At 35.4% G+C, this 15,990-nt stretch overlaps 1 protein-coding gene across 2 annotated transcripts in view; it reads left to right on the top strand.

Annotated features, from left to right (window-relative positions):
* The window catches only part of ctnnd2a (catenin (cadherin-associated protein), delta 2a), a 275,301-nt gene that overhangs the window by 47,296 nt on the left and 212,015 nt on the right, over nucleotides 1–15,990 (top strand). The gene's annotated exons all lie outside the window — the stretch shown is intronic.

Below are 15,990 nucleotides of genomic sequence, written 5' to 3'. Positions count from 1 at the left end.
CTCTGAGGATGTGTTGTGGACGACTCTCAGCTACTACCACACCAAATTTTAGCTCAGTATCTGTAAAATCAAGTCATATATTGTGTTGGCTAATATTGATTACATGTGGTTTCCATCTTGTTTTGGATTGACTCCAATGTAAATGAGTTGTAAATGTACTCCATGCACACACATCTAGTATAAAGTCTAACGTATATAGATCAAGAAAAAGCAGTTGTTTTTAGATGTTATACAACATGTTATCCAGAGGGCTTTTGAAAAAAACCTGCAATAAAACTTATTTAATACCTTGATGAGATCTAAAAGTGTCACAAATATTCTTTGCTTTCACGCAGAAAAAGCAATAAATGAGTTCTTCACAAACAAGAAACTCATTTTCTACATAAATTCCATTTGGTGTTTTGTGTTTACTCTTGGACTTAATTTCTTGTGTAATGGAAGGTGTTTTATTTGAATTTAGCTCATCAGTGAATGCAGTGCGCCGCTGATTTATCATTTTTCCTTTGACTGTAAACTTCTCCTTAATTTAATATCATGAAATAATATGTTTACACTTACCACACGAAGGGCAAGTGCTCACAGCACTTAATTTTTTTTTTCCTCTTTGTAAATTGCATTCATTTCTGGTTTTGCTCGGCTAGAAAACCCACTCAGTGTTCACACATTACTAAATCAATGAAGCCTGCATTGTTTATATATTCAATAGATAATATTTGAACCTACATCTTCTTCCTCCTGAGTTACATCCAGATATGGCTGCAAAAATATAATCAATATTTGAGACTTTCTGAAATAAAACCATTTGAAGGCACCAGCTCCCCGCGAGTAAAGGAAAATAGATTGGATGGAAAGTTTGAAGTTACTGCATAAACTGCAGTACATGATTACCCTCCATCAGAAAATATCTCAGTGATACAGATTCACAAATTCATAATATAGCATTGATATATTATAATAAATTAAATTATACCAGTTTAAAGTAGTCTACAGTATTTAGGATGACTTATAAAAGGTTTGCATTCCTTTTCTTCAATCATCAGTCTGTGTCTGGATAAAGCCTCCTTGATTCATTTTTTAAACTACTTTGTATATCAGTATTTTAATTAAACATTAATCAATTGAGATAAAACTTTTACATTTCAAATTCTTTATTGACATACGGGCGTTCATAACAATCAGATGACGATACTTCTTTCTTTTTTCTTTCTTTAAATATGTAGCTTCCATCTTCTCTCGTTTCAAAATTTTCAAACACAGTATTTACTTCATCCTTTAGTATCTGAAAACCATTTTCCAAAACAGTTATCTATAGGTCCCTTGGTGATTTGTTTATATGTAATTTTATAAATAAATCCCATTAAGCCTAAAGTATAGCTGTCTTTAAATTTTTAGATCCCTTAGAGTCACAAGCATAAACCAAACTAAAGCTAACATCTGATCTGACCTATCATCCCAAAGTATTACTGTTATTGTTTATTTTGTTAATTGTCACATGTTACACTTTGTTGTAGAATACCAAAGTTTACCAGATGAATCTACAAAACTTTTTGCTTTTATAAAACTTAATAAAATGATAAATGTACCACCCTTAAATAGAACCTTTTTTTCACACACACACTCAAACAGAGCTTTATATTGTATAGTTTTACACATTATTCCTTCATACACTGTTAAGCATATTGGAAGTAGTGGGGGGTCCATTGTCTTGCCCAAGGACACTTTGGCACACGGCAGGGGCTGGGGTTCGAACCACCAACCCTTCAATTAAAAGATAAACACCCTACTACTTGGCTAAAACAAATTAAAGCACTTAAAGCTTCATAAAAATAACTTTCCTACCTGATAAAATGAGTGAAATTAAAAATATAAAAGGTAAAAAAAACTTAATTGGTACAATCTTTAAAATGAAGAATAATAGGCCTGCTTTAAACATTCATTCTTTTTCAACTTTGTGCGTGTGTGTAGGTGTGTGTGTGTGTGTGTTACTGATGAATGATGTAAATCGGAGATAAAAGGTTACCTCTAAATATAGCTGACACACTCTTAGTGTCTTAGCTGACATTCTCTGTCCAGGTGTGTCAGTGTGTGTGTCAGTGTGTGTGTTCCCTGGCTACATGTTGCTCCAGTAACCCAGCAGTCTTGGTCCCACTGCGGCACATCATCATGGCTGACACCCCCCTCTGTGGTGTCGCTTTGAGGAGGCACATGCAATATGTGAGCTGTATGTGCATGGGTTAAAATTCAGTTTGTAGACACCATCTGTCTGCTTGTGTATCTCTGTGTGTGTGTGTGTGTTTGTGTGTGTGTGTGATGCAGGCAGTTAAGGAAAAAAAACTGGAATGAAATATGTCCATGTTGGTAAACGTGTTCTGATAATGCTGAAACAGCATTCAGGCTATAATTTACCTGTTTATAATTTCTTCTGTTCGTTCTGTAGCATCGAACTACGTCAGCAGACTTTCAGCTTTTTAACCATGCAGGTATCAAAACGTTCAGCTCAATCAGAAGATGAGCGGTATCACTTTTGACTTTTGCAACTTATATCCTTTTCCAAATATTTAACTTTATTTACAAAAAGAAAAAAAAAATCCTCAGAAATACGAAATCTGTTCAGTTCTTTCAGAAACATTGTTCTCTTTTAAATCTACTTCTGCAGACTTGTTATATTGGTGCATTCTCTTCTTCTTTTCAGCTTTTATCAACCGTTTTGCTAATTTTTGCATGTTGCTACATTTTTGCTAGGTTTAGCTTTTAGCTACTTTTATGCTAATTTTGGTGTTTAATGTTGTGTTATTTCAGCTTTCGTATATGTTTTGCTCATTGTAGCTACTTGTTGTTAATTTTAACATATGCTTAGTTAAATTTAGCCAGTTCACAAATTTTTAGCAACTCTTCTACTGCTTTGAGCTATTGTTGTTGTTGTTAGATTTTAGCTGTTGTTCTGCTGCTTTTAGTTTGTGTTCTGTTCATTTTAGCTTGTTTTAACATAAACAACTCAATTTTAGCTTCTTCAGCAGATTTCAGCAGAGCCATTCAGCACTCGGCATTCACTCTGCATTTTCTGCAAAAAATGAATTTCTCTAGTTTTAAACTCTTAGCTTTTGTGGAAATCAGAATGTCTCTAGAATAAGACATACGAGGCGAACAAAATAATATTTTTTTCTTTGCTATAACATTGACATAACAACATTCTATTGAACAATTAGTTTGCTTAGCCTAAGAGATAAATATGCTAATAATGCTCAACCATTACCTTGTTGAAAGTTGTCATCCACTTTAGGAAATTCAGGCTCTTTTGTCTTCTTTTGTGAGTGACCATTTTAAGGTGAATAAAAAGCCAAGAGTAAGACAAAATGGACATAATTCAGGGAATATTTTTTATACAAAATCTCTTCAGTTCAAATTTCAGCAGGTTATCTCCTTTTATTTATTTACTTAAGATTTCACAACTCCTCCACTGCTTCAAGTCGGAGTCATTTGATTTCCTCCAGAAGTTTTGCTCTGTGTTGCATCATGTTTCCAATTTGCCCCAGGAGATCTCCACAGAGACCAATTTAACCAGTGTTGTTTCCCTCCAAAATCTATCCGTTTCCCGCATATTTTAATTTATCTGAACTTAATGTCCTGTTCTGCTTCTGGAAGAAATCCCCGGCAATTTAACCTTGTTCACGGCTGTATTATTGTCCTCGTGTTTTGTTTTGTCCCTGATTAATTCTCACATTTAACCACTGTGCAAATAATGAGTTTGATGGAATTTGTTGTTTCAAACAGCCAGCAGCCAATTATTCTTTTTCGTGAAAGCTGAGCTTAATGGCAGTCAGGCTTTGTTTGTATTTTACTTTATTTGTTTGTTTGCTTTTTAACGCTTACGTTGTAGCATCTAACCAAATTTATGTTTTCAAGTTACATCCTATCAGTCATGTTTTTGGTTTAATGGATGGGTAAACAAAAATGTATTGTTTAGAGATAAAATAAAATGAAGAGGTAAGCAATAGCACTTCGTAAAAGGATTATGGATTCAGTCATATAGTAACACAGGTTGACCTGATGGCTTTTAGGATAAAATATGTAATGCAAAAAGTATTTTATTATTATCTGTCGCTGATAACAGAGGTGGGTAATAATATTTTTGCTCATGTCTGTGTATTCATGTGTCTGTTAGCAAAATATCTCATGAACCACTGGGCAGATTTAATGAAACGCTCAGAAAATAATTGGAAATATATCTACAACTGATTAACTTTTGGAGCAAATCTAATTTAGGATGGCTGCCACAGGCAAACACAAAAATAGCTACAGTTCAGTCAATTATAGAGACACGGTGCACAGTTTGGTGTGGTAGCAGCTGAAAGTGATTCTCAAAATACAGTCTGAGTGTGACATCTCCCAATATTGTACAAAACTGCATAATTTTATTTTCAAGATTTGACCAAAACAGCTTCTGCATAACATTGTTGCTTCTCTTTAAAGGATGATCTTTGTTTAAAACTCTGGCATAAACGGTGGTGGGCGACATGCATTATTTCAAGGGATGCTAGGCTTTTAAGATTTATGCTATCATTTTGTGGATCACTGTTTTTACAAGGCAAGTAGTAAGAAAAACAAGAAGTCAGAGATCAGTACCATTCATGAATAATAATTAAGTAAAAGGTTAAATTTTTTGAATTTCAGATCCACTTGTATTGTTGTATTTGTGCTTTTTTGTTCTATTTTTGAGGAACACATCCAGTTAGAACACCTTCCCATCATGCTGTTGAACTACAGTGCATTAATCTGACACTGAGTTTGTTAAATAAGAGCATCTATAAACCACTTGAGTTATCAAGGGTTGATTCTCATGAAAGCAGTTTGTGAATTTAAAAGAAGTGGGTTCTTCCTCAGAGCCGAGGGGTAATGTATTCTCTTTTTCACTGCTGGTTATTCTCCAGAGTGCACTCGACTGGCTTTTATAGCATAGCTGAAAACTTTCCTTCTGCTAATGTGCTCTCTGTAATCCTGACAACTGCTTGGCTGATTGAATGTGCAAATTTTTCGACACTTTGACATTCTCCAGTGCTTTAAAAAATATGCTTTAAAATTATTTTTGTGTAGGTGTCTGTGTGCTATTTACAACTTTTTCTGATAGTGTGCCAGCGTGCCATTTGTTTGTCCTAGCAGACAAATACAATATATTTCTCAGGTAGTAAAATTTAACACTATTCAAGGGTCAGAACTCTCAAACCCTGGCATGGAATGCTAGGCTTTTAATTAATTTATTTTTTTACTATTTTGAAACTTTCAGACTTTTAGGAATGCATTAAGGATGCAGTAAATCAGTGATTGTTTCTCCTTTACAGAAGTGTATCTACTTCTAGTGCCTTTAAATTACCCCTTGGTGATAAATAAATGGATTTTAATTGAACTGAATTGAAAAATACTAAAAAAGGCTTGCATTGAAATGGCAAAATCTCATATTCTTTCCCACTTTGTAGCTTAAACCAAACTGATGGACTCCCTGCAAGCAGTTTCTGTTTAAACCCTTGGTTTGGTGCCTCGTTGACTGAGAGTGCATCCTTTGTGTGTTTGTCTTTTTCACTATGCCAGAGCCTGAACAGATCTTACAGCTGGTGTCTGATACATACTCCTTTTCCCATTCAGCATAGTCTGTGTGTATGTGCATCCTTTTATTTGCCTGTATTGATCTGTGTGTGTAAAATTGTATAAATGATGCTGATAAATGCACAATAATTGGTAGCGTAGTAGCGTGGGCTGGGGTTGTAAGGTAGACATAAAATTGGCTCAGTTCTGCCGCTAAGCACATTCAGCAGGCAAAGATGGGATAGACAGATGCTTTTTGTGGACACTTGCACACAGAAAAAAAAAAACATTTCTGAAGCCAAACCAATCTGTGAGGTCCATTTTTGAGCAATTCTGAGTCAGTCTTCACTAACTGTGTGTGATATCTAGTCTTTCAGAGTGTGGCAGCAGTCTTCAATACACATGATTCACTCTCAAATGCCAGGTGCAATTTTAATGTTAGAGACCTGTTCTTGATGATGACTTGTGGCTTTTAGATGATGCTAAAAGCTGACAAGGTGACTTGTAATGATTTTTGTGCAGGTTTGAGTAGGAGGTATGTCACAGTGGCAGTACTACCTTCCCGTTTATTAACTGAGAGAGCGTTTGTGGGAAAAAAAAAAAAAAAAAAGGATGGCATTAAGTTGCTTTGCTCCAGCTCTGAAGTACTGTAGTGGTGGAAAAGTTATTTGCCCAGAGGCTGTTTTGCTCTGTGCCACTGTTATTGCATTGGTTTGACTACGTCTCTGCCAGAGGTTCTGCACTGTTTCATTTAGTCAACCTCACCCAGTCAGCAACCTGACTGTCACAGTTGTCATAACTGGCACTATGTGGGCTACATGCTGTTGCATCTGCCCTATTTCTAGTCTCGAGAAAGACGGATAAAAAAAAAAAAAGTCTCAGGAACAGAGGTTGGATGGAAATCATTTGAAATTTGATTTTTTTTGTGAGAAAAAATAACACAAGCTGTAAAAAAAAAAAAAAAAGAGACACGCAAAGATCCGGAGAGAATTACTGGATCGTTTTCTTTTATAAAAGAAAAACGACAGTTTATTATTTTATGGCGTATGGACAGAGGATGTGACCAACTGTTCAGTCCTTCTGGTGGTGATGCACAAGTGGAACTAGATAATTAGTAAAACTGCTCAATATGAAATTATTTAAAAAAATAAAAACTCTGTCAGTCTTGGAGATACATTATTAGTTGACCAATTCTGTACATTAGTTTAGTAGGGGGCTGACCACAGATAAATAGGTGATAATGTTCATTATTGACTATATTAAAAAACGGTTGTTTTTAATAAAAGTATATATATATATATATATATAACAAAAAAAAGTGGGCTACTGTAAGCTGGTTGTAGCAGCTGCTACTGCATCTTCATTATCCTTCTTATTAAACAATTACTATTCACAAACATGGTTGATTTTTTAAAGGTGGCAAATATTGACCAATAAGTTGGCCAATTAATTGGCTAAATTCTAATTGAGACATACTGTATACTATGTTTTACAATAAAACCCCAAATATTCAACAAGTTAGTTACAGACTGTATTACTCTTTTGTAGTAATAACTAATTTAGTCAAGTCAACCGGAATACTTTGCGTGACATTTATACAAACATTTACAACTTTCTGGTTGTTTAAATACATTTTTTCAGTTATAAACTGCAGCCAGTTTGTGATTAAACTCAGCTGTTTGCAGTCAGGAGTCTAAAAGCATGTTGTTTCATATAAAAGTGACAAATTTCTGTTTGTTTTTGCACAAATTCACTGCATACCAGGCAAGGGGATGCTTATCTGCTTCTAAATGAGAGGGGTTGGACAGCTGAACCTGTTTTTGTACAGAGGAAAGTCTTCTTGCTCTCTAAATAAGAAATTCTTAACCAATATGGGAGTTTCTTTAAGCTTGAGAGATGCTTGCAGTTTTTCCTTGTGCTTCTGCCTTTAAATGGTGTTATGGGTGATGCTTTCTCTAATGCCAATGCTGTACTGAAGGAGGGAAATAGTGTCATTCTTGAGGGAGGGAATGGTATTTACGATCCTTAAATCACAGAAATAGAGGGGCTTTTTTGTAGAATTTGGTGTGTTGAAACTATTAAGCTGATAATAATACTTATTTTTTCACCTAACCCATCTTTGGAATCACTGTAGAATTGCCAATTCACTGTCAGATAAAGTTTTTCAAATAAACATTTTCAAGCCATCTCATAAAAATTCCTACACTGTTTACAGTACATTGCATAAAAAGAAAATATTGCATGCAGTCTTGTGCAGTCACGGTGAGTTGCATGGAAACAGAAGGGTTAGGAAAAATGTAAAAGTACTTATACATTCATACCTGCTGGTTGTCGACATTTTACTGTGGTATTGTCATTTTATTTCTAAATCTGAAGCCAGATGTTGTCAAGGAACAATTTTTGTTTCCATGCTGGGAAAAGAAACTTTTCAACAGCAACTTTAATTGAAAGTAGGTCAGAAGTTTCCAACCTGCCATGTTTTTTATCATGAGAACTCCCAACAACCCCAAAGTGGATAATAATGTGTTCATTTGTTACGTGTCCACGATTCCCTTCCAGAGTTTTACGCTGCTTTTTCCAAAGGATGCAGAGTCCTGTAGAACCAGGAAGAACTATGACATTGTTAGACGGGAAGTTTAATGAAGTGTGAAATCAATATGTACGATCCTGCCTCACCCGGGGCATGCTGGGTAATGGAGTGTCAGGAGTGCTTTGGAACTGTTTTAATCACAGAGACCTTGGAATATCCACTTGTAAACAGGCTGGTTGCTGCCAAAATGCGACAAGCCTCTGAGATGTGTGTGTGCCTGCATGCATGTGTGTGTGTGTGTGTGTGTGTAGCCACCACTACTTTTATCATAAGTGAATTAAATCATGTGCCATATGCCCACACCTGCATGGAACAAAAGCAGAGCTGAGTGGGATAGTGACACTCTGATAATAAAGCACATGATCATGGCTCAGCTGTCGGGACAATGACCTACCTCCTCTTCTTTTCCCTCATTGTTTCTGTTTCATTAGCCTTTAACGCTGCAACAGAACCCATTACTAACCCTGCATGCTAAGTAAACCTTCTTTCTGCTAATTGTTTCATCTGCATTCTCTAAATTCTCCCACTATCTGCATGCAAATGCTACCTTAGGCTCAAATCCAGCACAGACTTGGATTTGCATACATTCTGATGACCTTGTTATTGGTGTCTTGAATCCTAATATTGTAATGGTCACAGTTAAAATGTGAATTCCAAATGCTAATAAAAGATTTGAATGGCAAAAATTAGCTGGATGCATTTGTTACTGGTTATTCCTTGAACAGTAATGTTCTATTGACTATAACCTCCTTGGGTGATTCTGCAAGTAAGCACAAGGAGATTGGCAGCATTACAAATCATCTTATCACACTGACTGTCCACAGTGATGGATGTTCTTTAGCACAGGAGCGTCAGGATCAAGACACCAAGGAAGATGATGATGGATAAAGTGGGGAGGAGGTTGTTCCTAAATTCTTGATTTGCTGTATTACACAAAACAAATTCTGTTGAAAGGATGTTTGATAGTTGCCTATGCCACAGTCTCCACTCTGCTTTTTATGTATTGTGTGACACATCATGCTATTTTAACCCTGTCAAAACATTCAGCTCGATCAGGAATAGTGTGCTATGACTTTAGGATTTAGTAATTTTATACTTTTCAAAAGACTTAACTTTATTAAACACAACTATCCCCATTGAAGTGCACTAAACTACCAGTACTGTCAATCTGCTTCAGCATCCTTATTCTATTTTTGTATTTTTTTGTGATTTCTATCTCCCAGCTACCATTTACTCCTTTTAGCTTTTAGCTACAGTCTTGTTCCTTTAAACTTTTGGATACTCTTTTATATTTTAGTCACAGCTCTTCTCCTTTTAGCTCCTTTTTGCTGTTGTTCTCCTTGTTTTATCTTTAACAACTTAGATTTTAAATTAGATTTTCATGAAGTATTTTTTGCAGAATAGTATTGCAGAAAAGGCAATTTCTCCATTTTTTAATTTTTTCAACCTTCTTTATAAACCTGGTATTCAGTGTTATTTATGCATTTAAAAAACAAAAAAACAAAAACAATGTTATTCTTTTTGTTAGTACAAAACAATTTTCACTTTCATCTGTTCTTCTGTTCAAATCAGTTGTACTGGTGACACATCATCTGCTTCTGTCGTCGAGTTGAGATGATTAGAAAATATAAGACGACCTAAGGTGTTAAGCTTTATCCCTGTCTAAAAGGAAATGGGTCTTTTATATTTTCGAGTCCCCATCGATCCGAAAATAAGAAATGGAAATATCACACTGTGTAGAAAAGATCTATTAAGGTAGAAGGTTATTTGTCAATTTACTATTTTTTAAGTCTTATTTATCCAGGGAATCCTTGCTTATTGTGAATGCTTTTTTATGTGCAAAGCTACATCGCACTGATTTACTGTGGCACACAATGTGATGTCCTTAAAGTTCAGGGATTAGACCATGTTGTTTTATTTCCTAAAACATTATAATGAACCATACGTTTCTGAGAGCTGAAGAATTATCTATCTATCTATCTATCTATCTATCTATCTATCTATCTATCTATCTATCTATCTATCTATCTATCTATCTATCTATCTATCTATCTATCTATCTATCTATCTATCTATCTATCTATCTATCTATCTATCTATCTATCTATCTATCTATCTATCTATCTATCCACTCACACTTAAACTGTTATCTAAGAGCAGTCCATGAAAATGATAATTTTTCATTCATTCATTATTCGTAATTGTGAAAAATACTGTATCTGTAACCCATTATCTTCTATAACAAAGCTTATTACTCATAATGCAAACACTGGTCTCACATGGGGACAAGGTTCTGAGTGTACACTTTGGTTTTTATTGATCTCATTAGTAGAGGAAGCGTCAGTTCAGCCTAGCTTTCAGGTCCTGTGAAGGACTCAGTTAATGGGCCATGTCCTTTAGAGAATCCATCCTCTGAATCTGGACACATAGTCACACTTGGGAGAACTGCAATACAGAGCTTTATTGCTGGACGCTGAGCAGATCTGCTGGGTAGATATGGGCTCAAGCGCCTTGCTTAAAGGGACCTGATAATTGCTGATGGAGCATGTGGTGTCAAGCCTGTTTTTATCAAATATTTGCTGACTCCTGTGCTGGCTTTGTGTGGCCTTTATTTTAGAGTAATACTTGAAGGAACGTACAATACTGCCACGAGATCTGTAGACTTATTTTATTGACTGGACGTTTTTAATGGAACCCTGTAACTCTACTGTATAATTTAGCCCACAGCCACATGAGAAACTGCTGTCATTGTACACCGGAGTGAATTACTGCTGCACATAGTGCACTGTACTTCAAGTCAACTGTATAATATTCTGTCTTGTAATGATAAAAGACTTTCAGTGTCAAATAGAAACACAGGGGTTATTTAATATATAAATCTATAAATGTGGTCATTTTTACCTGGTCGGATTAATCTTCTGATAATTGCAACTACCTCAATTTGTTTAAATTGCTAAAAAAAACAAAAACATTATGACTTATTTTTACTTTTATAGATGAAAAGGTTATGTGGCATTTTCTAAATTTCATGCTGTGTGTAAATAAAGGGATAACAAATTACCTATCACATTTTGTGACAGAAACTAAAATCATCTAATGATTAGAGTTGACGGAGTTATTGCAAACCTTGCAAATGACGTTCTGCGTGCTCTCGTGTGAGATCTGTTTTCAGTCAAAGTAAGTTTTGAGGATAACTCTCAGCTACCATCACATCACAATTTAGCTCAATATCTGTAAATTTGACTGCATTATTAACAATTTTGTGTTGGCTAAGGTTGATTGGCTCCAGACCCTACCTTGACTCCAAAAGTTGAGCAGTTGTAGATGTGCATCCAGAGGTTTCCAAGTGTTTCATTCAAATCTGTCCAGTGGTTCATGAGATATTTTGTTAACACACACATCACAGGCAAATACATTATTGCCCTATTTTGCTTCTGGTGGCTGGTTGCTGTCTTTGGCAAACAAAGACAGCAACCAAACAACAAGCAAACTAACAAACAAAATTCAATGACAGCAATTGTTTCTTTTTTGCTCTTGTTGTTTTTCTCGCTGGCATCGTTGGCATGTAATACAGCATTATTTCCCAGTACTTGATGTATGGCTCTGCGCCTGCTGTACGCAATATTACATCTCCATATGCCGTTCTGTGAATTTGGGAGTTCTTTTACCTCCACAGTCACATGGAGTATAATATGTCACCACGCTACATTGCACAACCCAGCAGGAGAGCTCGACTAACAGCCTTACAGTTACCCGTAGCCTTCTCCCCTTAGCATCCTAAACAGATAAATTATGATCACACTCCTCTGCAGTTGTCTGGCCGCTGGGGCTGACATATACACTGTTAAGACACTGGTTAATGAGGAATGGCTCTGTCACTGAAATCAGCTCTAAAATAAAACAAGTTCCTCCATCTCCCTTTTGCTCTGTCATTCTTGCAGTCATTCCTGTTGTTTTCTCTCTCATTTTTCCTGCATTCTGCTCCATTTCCCTTCCACCCATCATTCATCCCTGCGTTGCATTCGCTCATTGCATTAAGTTTGTACGAAATAAATGAGTTCTTGGTGTCGCAAATGCATCATAACTCTTCACAGTCTCACTCAGACACATACCCATAGTGCTTTGCAGCAGCAGGAGATGTGCATTTGACCATCTCTAATAAGCTTGCTTGTGTTTGTAGCTGTTGTTGTTTATAATAAATAATTTGTGGTTGTCATAAAAAAGAAAATCTTTAGACTAAATATGCTTACCATTATTCTGTATATAATCTATCATTGCCACCTTTAATGCCAGAGTTTTATACTAACATCAATTTATGTTGAAAAATGATGACGTTTTAGCCATTTTGGTCAAACCTTGTCCAGTTGTTCATGAGATATTTTGGTGAAAATCCAACAAAGTTAACTCCAGACAGTTGATGACAAAATTTGGTGAGTGTCTCAGTTATTTTTTGTTTTTTACAGATGCTTATATGCATATTCAATGAGATGGGCATATTCCACAAGGTGGGTTGAATTTACCTGTTCCTCTTTTCTGTGAACAATCAACCTGCCTTTCCAAGTCATGTCATCATGGAGGAATTTCTCTTTGAACCCACGACTTGAATATTTTAGAGAGAGAAGGAGGGGAGACATCGTTTGCTATATTTTTCTCTTCTTCCCCACCAATTTGGAGTCAGAATGTCATATTGTCAGCGGGATATGCCCATGGTACAAACTCTGGGAGCAGTCTGGCCTAAATGTAACTGTCACTAGAGATGGGCTAAAGAAGCACATTGCTGTCTCTTACTATGTTTTTATTGTAATTTTTTTATTATTCTTTCATTTTCTCTCTCGTCTCTGATTATTTGACATTTTTTCATTGAAATTTTTAATTTATTTCTTTTCTGCTACCCACCCCTCTTTTTGCCACTTTATTCTTTGTAATTAATAGTTGGATATTCAACTTGTATCCCCCATTATATATATATATTTTTTTTTTTCTTGTTTTCACTCATCCATTTTCTTTTTTATTAAATTTCTCATCCAACTAGTCTCCTTTTTAACCTCTGTATCTTTATGCCTCTTATTTCTACCTCCCACTCTGTTTTTCTTTCTTTCTCCATCTGTTTTATGTCTCAGTAGTACAACTTTGCTTGAGAGGCAGCCAAAATCTTGCCTGTCATGTGTCACTTTTGCTATTTTTTCCTTTCTTTTTTTACTCACCTAATTACTATTTCTTAAGCTTTACTTGCTTGATTAATCATTTCTATTTTAGTATCTTGTTTGCCACACATATATTGTTTTCATTTTCCTTTCATCTGTGTCACATTCATTTTTTTTACTTGTCTTTGTAACCATTCTCAGTTTCTTATTCTCTTTGTTTCCCCTGTATGTGTGCTCGCTGCCTACCACTGTGTTTTTCTGTCATTTTAACCTCCTCTGTTGCTTTGCACTTCCTCCCCCAGGTGGCATGACTCAGCCTAACTTTGCCCCTTCACCTCCACTGCAGCACGAGGTGTTAAGGCTAACACAACCTTCCTGTCAGGGAAGATTTATTCCCTCACCTTCTGGAGCACTTGATCAGTGTCTGTGTGCATCTATAATCTGCCTCTGAAAGGTGATCCATTCACCCCACACCAACTTGTTTGGGCTCTCCTGAGGGGCTAGTGCAGGTCTGGGTCTGTCAACGCAGCATTAAACATTTAAAACTTGGTCTGTAGATTACTCTGAGCATAGTAAATGGAGCGAGCAGACTTTGAAACGGCAGAGGGAAGTAGACAAGAGAAGGAAAGAACAACAGATGAGTTTAGAGGCTATCAGGAGACACTAATGGTTAACTAAAGACAGAAGAAGTATCTTCTTGTCATTTACTGAGACAGAGAAAATCTACAAATTAAAGGCAAAACTTTGCTGAAACTGGTTCAAGAAGAAAAATTTAAAACTATTTCAACTTCACATTTTACCTTTGTTCTCATCACAGGTACCAAATGAAGAAATAGTTCAGTAATAAAACTGTAAAAAACTTGTTAGATGTTGCATAAAATGGCATTTAAATAATATGTGGACAGGGACCAAAGTGTTTTTTAATTTTTTTTTAAAAGGTGACCATTTATTAAGTTCCCCTGATCCAGCAGGGTAAAAATTGGAAGGTATATTGATGTTTTAAATACATCCATTTATATGTTCCTTTAATGACAAACAAGTTTATATCTATTCATCTCTACTTTCTAAAGTATGATGCAGTTCATGTATGTGCATTTTTACATGCATATGAATATGAATAAGTTTTTTTACATGTTGAGATATTTAAAAAATTTATAATTATTATTAGCTGTGCCCTCAAAACTCATTTCATTCACAAGTTGTACTTTTTAAATGTCTTTTATTGCTGCTAACTTTGCAATTTCAAGCACAATTATTATTGTAAAATCAGTCATTAAAGCCTATAATCTAGTCTTAAACTGTAGTTCACTCATAATTCTTGAAAATACTCTAAACTCGGTATTGATACTTTGTTATGTCTTCTTTTTGAGCTAAATTATGTCTTACTGTAGAAACATTGTTTACATATTTTCAGCTTCTCCAACATTTAAAAGGTAAAAAGAGCTTCATGTCTAAAGACACCTAAGAGTCATACAGATACTGGAAATCATTAAAACATGCTTGAATTTTAATGTCATTCTTAACACTTAAAAAACAAAGTCTAAATTTTGGATAAGTGCCTACTGCTTAAAAACAGCAATTGACTGCCACTTGCAGGCATTTTGTGTTCTTACTTCAAAGTATTCTGGTACAACTGCTTTTGCTAAAGCATGCAAAAAAAAACTGCTGACACCTTGTGAGTTTGAGTAATTATAGAGAGCTGAAGTGTATGATAATGAACACCTAGCTATAGAAGCAAATGAGAATGGAAAAAGACTTAACAAAAGAAGATTTGAACCAATGACAGTGCTGGATTTGTTCTCATTGCATCCTCTCGCTGGTGAAAAAGCTAGTGTAAAATTTAGACTTTCCCTTTTTCTGGTCCTGTTTTATTCTTACTGGCCGGTTAAACTCTCATGCAAATATTTTGCAGAGGAAAGCTGAGACTTTTACATAAAATAACATCATCAAGCCTATTTTTTTATTGTAATCTATTACTCAACCTAAAATTACAGAAATGATTGTTGACAAACCCTAGCCGGTGTATTGACAAATATGTCAATATTCAAAATTGTGCATCAACATGCCCTGCTATCAGAGTCAGTTGCATTGGCCCTCCATTTAAAGGAATGGATCAAGTGAATAATACAAAATTACAGAAAGCAGAAGACACATCTCTGGCTAAATCAAATCAAACCAATTGTTAGGGATGAAAAGGGAAACAAGGTGCAACGATCTTTGCTAGGGTTGATTAATTATGTGCTAAAATCCCATTTCAGGGAGTTACACTAAATTAAATCAAGCCTTTTTTTTTCTTAATCTGGTTGGTGGGTTTAGTCATGTCTTACAGTTTTGCTTTTTCACATCCTTTCACCTAATTTTGTCCTTGACATCTTCATGTTTTGTCCTCATTGTTTTTGTTGACACTGTTATTTCTTTCTTATGCTCATCTATTTTATTCTTCCTTCAAATGTCATGTGTGCAAATCGTGGCTAAGGATTTAGGTTTAAATTGTTTTAGAGATCCAGTGAGGAGTGGATCAAAACTCGAAACCTTTACATGTTCTCACCAGTTTCCATGTTACCTAGAATAAAGGAACCTTTCAGATGATTATCATTCTTCACTGATGAGCCATCTGTAATTGGGAATTTGTCCCCGATTATTTAAAAATAGTAACACAAAACAAGAACTTTAATTAAA

The sequence above is a fragment of the Kryptolebias marmoratus genome, linkage group LG21 (assembly GCF_001649575.2).
Source record: "Kryptolebias marmoratus isolate JLee-2015 linkage group LG21, ASM164957v2, whole genome shotgun sequence".
In the NCBI taxonomy this organism is placed as follows: Eukaryota; Metazoa; Chordata; class Actinopteri; order Cyprinodontiformes; family Rivulidae; genus Kryptolebias; species Kryptolebias marmoratus.
Note: the sequence above shows the minus strand (reverse complement) of the source record. Positions and strands in the feature narration are given on the sequence as shown.